The sequence below is a fragment of the Rhinolophus sinicus genome, chromosome 3 (assembly GCF_057876585.1).
Source record: "Rhinolophus sinicus isolate RSI-liver-muscle chromosome 3, RSI-T2T, whole genome shotgun sequence".
NCBI lineage: Eukaryota > Metazoa > Chordata > Mammalia > Chiroptera > Rhinolophidae > Rhinolophus > Rhinolophus sinicus.
In genome coordinates this window covers 184,505,829-184,518,864 of record NC_142503.1, presented here as the reverse complement: position 1 = coordinate 184,518,864, position 13,036 = coordinate 184,505,829, and positions in this window count along the sequence as shown.

The following is a 13,036-nucleotide window of genomic DNA, read 5'->3' as shown; positions in this document are numbered from 1 at the left end:
CAATTAAGCAAAGTTGGTTCAATAGGTGAAACGCAGCTTTCATTCCTTTCTTTCGTTTATCAAGTCCAGGAGAAGACAGCAAAAGTTAGCATTCTTCTGTATGGACAAAATCTCAGCCAAAGGCTTGTAAAGTTCTTGAGTTCTAATTCTTTGAGGCCTAAGATGTATTTCCTATCAGTTCAGCATCCTGCATAATCTCAGTATCGACCCATAGCATGATTTTTGTGTGAGAAAGTATTGATTCTGTGACACCTGTTCTCAGAGGTATTACAGGCTGATACCATTTATACACTCATTTGTTGGCACATTGTGGAAATACTGAATGATCATTTCACATACAAGAAACCAAAGCAACTTTTTTGCCTGAGCCAGGGAGGGATCATTCAAACTAACATACTGAGAAAGTAAATCTATCCATTTATCAATATGTACTGAAGAAAAAACGTAACAGACATTTCCAGAGAAAATAAGAGGATGAAAAGGTAGTAGGGAATTGGTAACAGGAAGAGTAGGTGATGCTCCATATCAATGATCAAGTAATAGTTAGACAAAGATACTGAGAAATCTTTATATAATTTCAGGAAACGTGTCCCTATAAAGGTGGCCTATGACAGGAAAACTGGAAAGAAATAGACTCATAATCTCTGTCCAGTCTAACATTGTCTCAATCCTGGCTTTCTAGCTCCCATTGAATGTTATAGTCACATGGAAATGAAGCTACTCTTGATGTGCATACTAACATCATCAGGAAAGATGCCTGTATTAGTTTTCTATAGCTGCTTCACAAATTACCACAGACTCAGCAGCTTAAAGTCACACAGATTGATTAACTCAAGGTCTCTGTGCCTCTGAGTATGGGTTAGCTACATTGTTTGTTCAGCATCTCACTGGGCTGTAATGAAGACATAAACCAGGCAAAATGTGAGGCTTGGAGTCCTCCTCCAAGATCCCTCCCTGGTTGTTGGAATTCATCTCCTTTCCCCAGTATGACTGAGGCCCCTGAATCCTGGCTAGCTGTCAGTCAGAGACCAGTCTTAGCTCCTAAAGACTACCCACAATTCCTTACCATGTGGGCACTGTACATAGTTCGCAACATGGATATTTATTTTCTTCCAGGCCAGCAGGAGTTTCTTCCCCTGCAACAAGCAGAGACATCCCTCTGCTTTTAAAGGGCTTAGCTCATTGAGTCAGGCTGCACCAGGATAGTCATAAAAGTGATATCTCATCACATTCACAGGTTCTGCTCTCACTCAAGAAGTTTGTGCGGACTGTACACACCAGGGGAGAGGAACCATGAGGGATAGCTAAGCATCCCGACGACCACATTGACCAGGATAATTTAAAGGATGATTAAACAAAGGTATAATAATATTCCCAAATGAAAGTGGCTTCAAGTATTAGAGCTAATACCTTGTATTTATGGAAAATGTCAATAAGTAGTCACTTTCAGTTTCGGGAAACACTGAGTGTTGCTGTTTATCAGGCTATCAGCTTTGTCTCCGTGAACTTAGCTTGACCATCCTTAGTCTCCATCCCCTCATTTATTAACTTGGGATTTAATAATGAGTATCTGACAGAGTCATTCCCAGCAACAAATACCAGATTTTCTTTATAAAGGATTTTGCAAATCATAAGAAATAAAACAAATGTAAGTGATTATTATAATTACTCACTGAAGTAATTATGTCTTACTGAAGCCCAAAATGGCTGTCTATTTTGGGTTATGTTAATCTATGGAAATGTGTAGCTTTACTTTTTAATTTAAGGAATGATGTTATGATGTGTGGTATTGTGTATGCTTTTTTTTCCTTCTTTTTCCTTTTTTTTCCTCCCCTCCTCTTCCCTGTCCCTCTCCTCCTCCTCCTTATTTTTAATTTAGAAATTACAAGGTGCTTCTTTGTAATTACTCTGAAACACACATTTCCAGCTTTAAAGCACACATTTCCAGGAGGAGCATTTGTACATCAAAGGATATTCTTCTTCAATAATTCATCTAATTAAATTAAAGCTGCTTCAGAGCACCTTTAAGAGTCTGGAACTTTTTTGATATTGTGTTAGTTGATTATAATTGAATCTCTCCAAAAGGACTTTTCCAAAACACATGGTAAGTGGGCAAAATGTGGCATGAGAGTTTGTGTGCATATTCATTTTTATGACATTAAGAAAATAAAATAAAATAAACATAGGAATAAAATCCTTTCATAAACTCTAAAGGAAAGAGCCTCCTTTATAATAATATATATATATATATATATATATATATATATATATATATATATATATTTGATTATAAACATGAAAAGCAAAACAAACTTCCAGAGCCTATCTTAGCTGTTATCTCTGTATTAGAGGTAGGCCTGATAATACATGCCTTGCCTCCCCAAAGGATCAGAAGAAAGAGCAAGGAATAGGTCCTGAACATCACAGACCAAATGATAATCAGTAAAATGGAGTCTCACTGAACCAATGTTCCCTGAGGGTAATATATAACATTGAGAAAGTTGACAAATACAGTTCAAGGAGATATATTCGATAGAACAGCAAAAGTACATAATTATTAGATTTTACACAATGGTGAGAGTTCTAAGGATATTTTCTGACATCTCGTTTTTTTTTGTTTTGCATGAAATTCCAATACCTACATCTGAGTTTAGATGTAATGCCTCATCAACTTAGCAAAACCCTGTCTTATTTATTTACCCTGTCTTATTCTAGCTCTCTCTAGAAACCTAATTTAAAAAATCCCCACAATTATATTGTTCTATGGGCTTTCAAAATCTACAATTGCAATGACTTTTCAGAAAGAATAAATTTAAAAATGTAATTGTGTATTGTCTTGTAAACCCCATCAATTCAATTGCATAGGTGCCCTATAAGAGTAGGTAATAAGGAAAGTTAGATGAATTTTTTGACCTTTTAGACTAATTAATTTATTTAAAATAGATAAAAAATTTTAACAAAGGACAAAGGATAATAGAATTTCTTATTATTTTATACCTGTAGCAGGTGTAAAACTTTAAACATTTATAGTCTTTAGTCTCCATTGAATAATAACTTTGTTACTAAAATGAATAAAAACCTAGCAAAGTAAACCAAAGTGCTTAAAGATAACAAAATAGGAATGTTCTATTAGTTTTTTTGTTTGTTTGTTTTTTCCTGTCAACTGACTTTAAATCGAGAGAGAGAGAGAGAGAGAGAGAGAGAGAGAGAGAGAGAGAGAGAGATAGATCTATAATAACCTAATTGGGCATGGAATGAGAGTAGAGTCTGACTAAAAATACATAATGAATTTATGTTGCCTTAATTTTATGAGTCAAGCACTTATGTAGAATTTATAAACAAAAAAGATATGACAAAAGATAATGACCAGAAGTTGGAGAAAGATGGGGGCAAGGAAAAAGATCAGCAATATTATCAAGGGCCTCAGAAAAAAATACGGTATAATTACTTCAAAATAAATAACACTTGTAATATGGTATTGCTAGGAAAAACATAGGTTCTTTTTTGATGGTCATGATCAATGCAATATTTTTGCATCACATTTTTGCAATCACATTTTTCATGGTCATGATCAATGCAATTTTTTCCTAATGGCGTTTATAATTATGAGCAGAATAATCTATCATTAATGTCTCATCAAACATACCTCTAGTCTTTGTATACTAGTTTATGTGCTCAAAACATGAGTTATACATTGTAAATATTGATACAAATTATTGTAAAACTTCTCAAGCTGGACAAGAAATGTTTGCCCAAGTATACACATTTTAAGGAAATTTTTCATAGTAGGTCACAAAATGCTCTAAGAGGAGTTTGTTTATTATGTCCAATGGATTGAGTATAATTCAGTATTTTTGTCAATCTATAGATTGACGATTATGAACACAACCTGTTCACCTATTAAATCAGTATCCCTGTGCCAATAAAAGTGTATATTATATGAAGCCATTAATATTTCCATATTTGACTTTCTGTTTACCATGCAAGCCATACATCCATATTTTCCATCCTTGTCTATGATTTTCTCTAGAGAAAAATGGAATCAGGACATTAAGCCAAGGTAAGTAAAGGTGTTTTGACTGTAATAACTAAACTCTGTCTATAAAATTATCTACACACAGCAAACTACAGACAATAGAAAACTTAAATCATGTGCTTATGTTTCATTCCTGTCCATGAAATCCCCACACAGGTCCAGGGAAATAATTTAACAATGCTGCAAAGTGGTCGTGGTTCTTATTCATGAAGATTTTTTTTTTTTAAGTTAAATGGTGTCTAGGCTTTTCTCTAGGCCATTTTTTTTGATGTCCATGGGCCTAAGCTAGAAATAATAAAAAAATTATAAAGTGGAAAAAGGTAGTTTCAGGGCTCATTCTTTCTTTCAGTACTTTGTGTCCAAAATCTGCTGGGACTGATTTGATGAGGTAAGGGGTTAGGGATAAGAGGTAAATAAGCAATCTTTCTTAACATATGGAGGCAGCATCCTTCAAAGTGGCAGAGGATATGGATACTTATTCATATTGAAGAAATAAACAACATCATTCAGCAAGTTTCACCACTGAATTGGAAAAAGCATCATCAACAACCAATTGAGAAAAAGGATACAACCTCCAAAAACACACTTAAAGATGATGACCAGGAAAATAACAATGCATGCAAATACAATAAAGAGATTCTACAGAAGTCTTACTTAAGAATTGACAACAACAAAAAAAGAATTGACAAAACTCTGCCATCTCTCAGAATGCCACTTGCTATCAAGACTAAACAAAAACTAAACAGATAAAAACTGAGTTAGAGAAATGATCCTTAGTCTGACCAATCCTCCCAGAAAAATTATATATATATATATAGATATATAGATATAGATATAGATATAGATATAGATATAGATATAGATATAGATATAGATATAGATATTGATATATATTGAGATATAGATATAGATATAGATATAGATATAGATATAGATATAGATATAGATATAGATATAGATATATCACCTTCCAAATGGAGAGAAGTAAAAACAAATTTTGTAGAAAGGGGACTGGACAGAACATGTTTAAATACATTAAATGAAGAAAAATTAAAAGTTTATATATTTAGAAGAGTATTGTTTCAACTAAACGTTCTTGTTCTACAACACAAAAAGTAGCAGATTTTTATTCTACAACTTTGTTCAGATGCTCATTTTCTAACATTTTGATTGATCATAACTGTTTCCAGTGGTCAGAGGCCATTTTGTTTTTCCTCTGTAAACTATAGAATGGGAGCCTAATATATTGGAAGAAAGGAAGAAGGGACAAAGGAGGAAGGGGCAAAGGAGGGAAAAGAGACAGGAAGGAACGAGACCAAAAGAATCCTTGTAGAAACACAAGGACAAACAATTAAGTTTGCGAACTCAACCTAGAAAAATTGCCACATACCTCATTGCTGAATATCACTATGGTCACCTTCTAAGTACTCCCCTTGGGAAGCTATGCACCAATGCCAGAGAATAGTCCACCCTTCAAAGCAATTTTGGAACTCTTTTTCTGGAGTGGCCATCAGAGCTCTCATCATATTACCCTTGATGTCCTGAATGTCATCAAAATGTCTTTCTTTCAATATTTCCTTTGTTTTCAGGTAAAGAAAGAAGTCACTGGGGGCCAGATCAGGTGAGTAGGGAGGATGTTCCAATACAGCTATTAGTTTGCTGGCTAAAAACTCCCTCACAGACAGTGCCGCGTGAGCTGGTGGATTGTCATGATGCCAGAGCCATGAATTGTTGGCGAAAAGCTCAGGTTGTCTAACTTTTTCACACAGCCTTTTCGGCACTTCCAAATATAATAGTAAACTTGGTTAACTGTTTGTCCAGTTAGTACAAATTCATAATGAATAATCCCTCTGATAGCAAAAAAGTTTAGCGACATTGTTGCAACAAGTTTGTGAACTTAATCATCAGACCTTGTACTTCCTTCAATTTGACTTTCTCTTATATTCAAATCAAACTAAATGTTTCATTAAAATAGTATTTATAATATGGTCTCTTTTAAAATCATGTCTAGCCATTTTTTTTCTATTTGTACTTCTAACTGTATATACACATAAAATTATGCCTAAAAAAAGATACTAGCATAATCTAACAATAGTAATTTCCAGAATTAAAAGTGTTTTCTTTTACATTTAATTTTTTTGCAGACTTTCATGTCTTTATAATAGGCATGTATTATGTTTCACTAAACAATAAAGTTATTTTTCAAGACATACTGAACCAAAGATGCATAGATGACAGATGAGAACAGTAATAGAGTCTTAGCAGTAAAAGTAAGGATGGTTACTATTTCCTTCATTATAAGGACATTCCATAAAAGAAAAAGGAAAGAAAAATCCCTGAGATATAGAAGGAAATACTGTGAAACATAAAGACAACCAATGTGTCTGGAGAGTGAAAAACAGCAGTTAGGTCATATAAAGTGCTTTGTCGATGGTAAGGATTTTTAATTTAATCTAGGTACAATGGAAAACCATTGGAAGCAGGAGAGTTACGTGAATTCTGTATTTTTGACCTGAGTAACTGATGATGTCATTTATTTTGCAAAGAAAACTTTGTGGTGAATATATTGGATGGGAAGAATGTTGGAGCATGTTTTAGACGGGCTAAATTTGAAAGTAGTATAGTTCCTAAGTGGAGCTATCAAGAAGATATTTGAATATGTGTCTGGATTATAAGGAAGAAGCATAGGTGCTAGATATAAATTGAGAATCATAAACCTAGAGATTGGCCTTTGAAACCATAGAATTCGATAACATTTCCTAGACAGTGGGTGTAAAATGAGAAGAGGATTCAGAACAGAGACCAGGAACACTGCAAGATGTAGAGATCTGGCAGAGGAATAGGAGCCCAAAAAGAAAATATTTAGGAGTGTTCAGCAAGGCAGGAGGAAAGCATAAGTGTCTATATGCACAGAAGCCTAGAGGACAACACATATGTGGAAGTGGGGGACTGTTCAATAGCATAAAATATTTCTGAGCGTTCAATAAGATGAAGGAAACTTAGTTTTCACAAGCTTTTATTCCTAGTGACACTGGTCACTTCCTGTGGTGCAGTGGGATAAAAGCCCAATTGGAAAGAGTTGAGAGAGAACGGGAGGAGACAGAGGAGAGACAGCCAGCACAGACAATTCTTTGGGAGAGTTTTACTATGAACCGGAAGCAAACAGTTTCTGCTGCTGATTAGAGAAATATGTAGAGTCAAAATATCATGACAGGATAAATGTGATAGAGATTTCAAGTTAACGCAAATAACCCAATAGAGAGAGAGAGAAAATGTTAAAGCAGGAGATATAGGAGCTAATTTCAGGAATAACATTCTTGAAAATTTGAAAAGAGGTGGAAAATAGAGCAGTACACATGGAAGATTCCACTTAGAGAGCAGAAAGGATATATCCATTGCAGCAAGAGGGAAGTCAATATATGTACATACAGGTTTATGGAGTTGGTGAAATTGTGGAAGTTCTCATTGGATATTCTTAATAAAAGATGTTGCACTGCCACCAGCTCCAAATTGTGACAGAGGGGAAAGAATGAGAAAGATTTAAGAAGAGAGGAGTTGTAAAAGAGCCCTCTGTGAAAATAAGAAAATGAATTTACCAGGCAAGTAGTATAGAATTGCCTGGCACTTCTTAATATCCTTTTGAGTTTTGTGTTTATAAATTTGAAATGAATCCAGCCATCAGAGTGTTTTTATTTTGTTCCCCAATGTTCTGATGCTTTAGGTGGTTGCATAATAGGTTTGTCATGCAAGAACTTCTTGGGAGAGAAAAAGGTTAAATTAATTTTCAAGTAAATGTATCTGATACTAAAATATGGAATCTGGTTTGAGTAAAGATATGAAGACCAGGGGAGAAAAAGCATGATAGATAACAAGGCTTAGGGTAAATGGATTGAAAATCTCCATGAAGTTAGTGCCTGAGTAGGCAGTAAGTGAGCTGGAGGAAAAAGATAAAATACATAAAGAGTGGAGTGTTTGAAACAAATTTTGTAGGCTTTGCAGGTCTGGGGATGACTTAGGATAAAATCCGTGTGAGTGGGTGATTGCAGTTGAGTGTAAAGAATATTATTGATGGAAAATAAAAATCAAGGAATGGGAAGACCATGCTATAAAAAGCCACATATGAAGTGATAAAGTTATTTTCTATTAAAAAAAAAGATACTTTATAAATCAACGGCTACTGAACAATTTTCTACCCCAACACAACTAAGAGGTATAACACACCATCATAAATCATATTATACAGATTCTCAGGGAAGGGATGCATTTGGGGCTGTGCTCCCTCGGAAGATTGCTTTTGTAACATTGTGAGAAACAAGACACTTAACATTTGGAAAAGCGCTCTCCCCCAACAGGCTTTCCTCTGAACCATTCCCAGTAAACATTACTAACCCCTGCTTTTATCATCTAATTTCCTTAAACTAAAATGCATGGATAATATTCCTGTATTATGGAAATTTAAAATTATGAGATTTCCTCACAGTTTAGCACAATACAAGATTTGCTGTCTTCCAAAAGGGCTGTGATCAAGGTTAATACCACTCCACACATGGGCAATAATATTGGTGAAGTTCTAGTGCAATATCTAGAGTATTTCCATGGCAGATTTCACACTGAAAGTGCCATACAGAAGATCTATGTAAGAATAGATCAATACCATGCACATAAGTGCTTGAGCCTTGGCTCATTTGTCTGGAGATTAAATTAGGTTTGATGCAGGAAGGGGAAAAGTGATTTGCTTTGAACAAATGAATCGCTTGGTTTTGATGTCAAACTATAATGCCATTTGATCCTCAGGCTCTGAGATACCATTTTCATATGCCATCCCAATTAAAGAGCTGAAGAACATGAGACTTAAAATAGATAAATGATTGTTTCAGGTGACAGTGATTAAGTAATAGACCTGGAATTTGGACTCACACTTTCTGACTCCCTAACTCACTGTGCTTGCTACAATATGACATACTTTTCTGGTCACAAAGGTTATGGTTTTATTCTTTCATGGTTTGGTTTTGAGACTTGTAACACTGAGAATACTTCATGATAGGGTAGGAATTTCATTTTTTATAACAGCAGAATTTTCTGACATCTCAATAAAGTCTACTGATGAGTTGGTAAGCAGGAAAACAATGCAATACCACAACTACCATACCTTAATCTTAATCTAAATGCAATAAAAATGCATTTCTATTTCTTTAAGTTAGCTCATAAAGAAACCTGTAGATTGTTCTTTTTTTTTTTTTACTGACATAATGCTCTTTTATACTTCTCATTCTCCACACAATATCTTATCCTCATTCCCTAAATTATTTCATTCTTTAACATAAGAAAAGATGTTATAATATGCCTCAGGTATTATAGCCTTATAATTTCAGTATTATGCACATCAATAAGATTAATTAATATAAAATAAATGCATGAAGATAGTCATATATCCAAAAAAATGAAAAATTAATTATACTTTGTCTAGCCTGCAGCATTGCTTATAAATATTACAATAAGTTAGACATAGGTATTTCCTGATATATGTGTTTAACATGATAAATCTCATATGCAAAAATATCACTGGTTTAGATTTTTTAAAATGAACAAAAGAAGAAAGGACTTCTTTAATGGAACCATCCCTACAAATAATGAAAACTATTACAAAAAAATTTACTTCTGAAGACATCTCAAGGTAAAATTTTAATATATTCACTTGGACATGTTGTTCTACTGATGCCATCACTTTTTTATTTAAAAAATAAACTAGTAATATTTCCATATTCATGCCTATCTTCCTAGATTGTTAGATGTTAGTCATCCTTTTAACTATGGCTTCTGTAGCCACCTTGATATAACCCTCTCCAAGACAAAAATCTCGTGATGCTGAATTTATGTTACTGACACCAAGTCTACATCCTGGTTGAGGTGGGGATGGCAGAGAATTAACATATAAACAACAGATCTATATCCCAGATATTTTACATATGCAAATTTATTTACTATTTAGTAGTCTTAGAAAGGGAAGATACAAGTGTCTCCATTTTACAGATAAAAAATAGAGATCCCAGGGACATACAATTATCAGTGTTGGAGTCAAGTTTCAGTAACTCTCTTCCCTCCCCTCTAAAGACCATCGCCCCCATACATACTGTGCTGTGTCATTTCAAAACTCTCCAAATCTCTCTGGCAATGGAGAATTCATGTGCTCTCACTCCAATAAATCTTAAATCTCTCCAATTTTCCATGGTTTATTATTTCTGCTGATGTGAACTCATTTATTCTGTAAACTCCCGAAAGATGCTGCATTTTCTGCTTCCTATAAAATTCTTAGCACCCTACAGTGGATTGATCAACACATGCGGCTAACAGTCAGATAGATAATAATAACATGAGTATTAACATAAATGTTCTCTTTCTTTGCACATACAGATCAAACTTTCTGCAGCCTCGTTTTCACATTCCACCTGAGTCCACATGTCCTTAGAAACAACTCATTGGCATAATGTAGAATGTGTGTTCATGTGTGTGGAAAGATGGAGAACCCCATCCAGACAACTGTACAAACATTAAAAAGTAACACAACATAAACTCATTGTTATATATGAACACTGAAATCAGTATATTTTGTGAAGTGGTGAACAAAAGGGAAGTTCAAGAATACGAAAATTTAGGTATTTAGGCAGAGGAATAAAGTAGTAATATAGACATGGGACATCACTCTGTGCTTTAATTAATCGTTGACTATGTGGGGAATGGATTAGGATTCTAGAAGCTGGTTGTATGAAGTAGAGTGACCTGGTCATGGAATGGTTTAGGAGAAGGCTAACAAAGGAGGAAAGGGAATGATGGTTTAACAATAACAACCACAACAAAAAACATATGTGTATAAAACAGTGGGAATTAGGGAGAAAGACGAGAGGTGCTTTAGTCCTTTCTTGTGTCTACCTCATAGAATGTCGAATGTGTGAGGTTCAGATGTAAAAAGGAGACTAATAGTGAATTTGGAAATGCTGACACAGTTCCCTCACTGTGTCTCTGCAACAGGAACCATTTATTCACCCTTTAACCAACACCCATTAGCACCTTAGCAAGATGAATGGAAATACTGAATTGTAGTACATGGAAACAAAAATGTAAATGTGTCTTCTCTCTCTGTTGCATTGGCCCCCATGGAGATGTCCTCAACCAGACTAGTAGTGAAAGTTCCAGTATTGCCTCTACACAGGAAATAAAGTGTTCTTACATCTGGACATTGAGAAATATGGAGACACATATGAAGACAACCATAATTAAATGGGAGTAAAAATGTAGACAGCTTTCACTAGTTAAGAACTCCATTGCACTTTGAATAAATCGCACTCTTTTTCCTATGGCCTCTAAGATGCTGAATTATCTCGTCTCCACTGATCTCTACAAATGCACCTTATGCCCTCACTTTCTTTCTGTCAATCTCTAAAATATATCAAGTGAGCTAATGAAAGGGGGAGGTTCTATTTAAAATCAAGGAAGGAGGAAGTCAAAGAAAACTAAGTGTTCATGGCCTATGTATTCTCAATATTGCTCAATGCAGAAGCAGAAAGTACTTTGATAAATGACCATTGAAATTCTAGTTCTCAAGCAGATGGTGCCTGTAGATGGTGCTTGAATGGTGACCTCAAAAATTAATGTTTATATCCCTGTAAACTGTGAATGTGACTTTGTTTTGGTAACAGGTCTTTGGATATCTAATTAAGAAACTTGAGATTATCCTGAATTACCCAAGTAGACCTTAAATCCAATGATGACTATCCTTAGGGAAGAGAAGACAATAACAGAGGAGAAAGTGATGTGAAGACAGAGAGATGGGAGTGATGTGGCCACAAGCCAAGGAAGCCAAGGAATGCTTACAGCTATCAGATGCTTAAAAAACACAAGAGCCTCCAAGTGAAGTATGGTTCTACCAACACCTCGATTTCAGACTTCTAGCCTCCAGAGCTGTGAGAGAATAGATTCCTATTGTTTTAAGTCACCCAGTTTGTTGTAATTTTTTTTTTTTTTTTTTTTTTTTTTTTTTTTAGCAGTCTGAGGAAAATAATATATTATGTAATGATAGAGATGTATCAGGCTTTTGGGATTTTAATCATCGAGTTTATTTAGCTACCTCTCTCTGCTCCAAAATTATGTTCAATAAACAACTGTTTTATTATGTATTAGTTAATTAAGCAGTTTTTTCAGAGGTGTGTAAGACTCCAACATTGACTGGCTCCTTCTCATCCCCTTTTGATGAGGAGTAAAAACAATCAGTTTAGTAAACCACAATTTAAAAGTAGGTAGTTGCAGAGTATAGCATAGGAAATAAAGTCAATGGAATTGAAACAGCTATACACGATGTCAGAGGGGTAGAAGATTGGGGGTGGATGGTTATCATTTTGGGAGGGGTATAAATGTCTAACTATTACATTGTTTTGTACACCTGAAACTAAAAAAAAAAAAAAGTTTTTCAAAAGAACCCACAAAAACAGACAAAAAAAGTAGGTGGTTTCTTATGTGATGTGATTATTCAATTCTGCAAATTGCCCCTTTTGCCATCCCACTATGGAGGCCCAAATACCCATTTCTAGGTATATAGTCCTTTGAATTACAGAACACTTTTCCAGACCTTCCTACTAAAATACAAATAATTTACTCTAAAAATATTTATTTTAAACTCATGTTCCAATCATGTTTCATTAAGAAGAAAAAAATGCAGGGTGGTATAATTGATGGTAGAGACCAGAAAGTAGGTGGGGAAACAAACAAAAAATTATTGGTAAACCATGTTCACACTCTAGTAAGTAAATCATTTTGTAGCCCATCAATAAAAATGAGATCTCCTTGATAGAAAACTGATTTTTCCTAATAATATATGATTAGAAACATTCCAGTCTTCCGTAGGGGATTTTTTTTAAACAAATAGAGTCTGATTCAGTGAAATAGGTAACACAATTATACTTTCTGTAGGAAAAAACAGTGGAAGGAGTCCTACCTATTTTGTGAAAG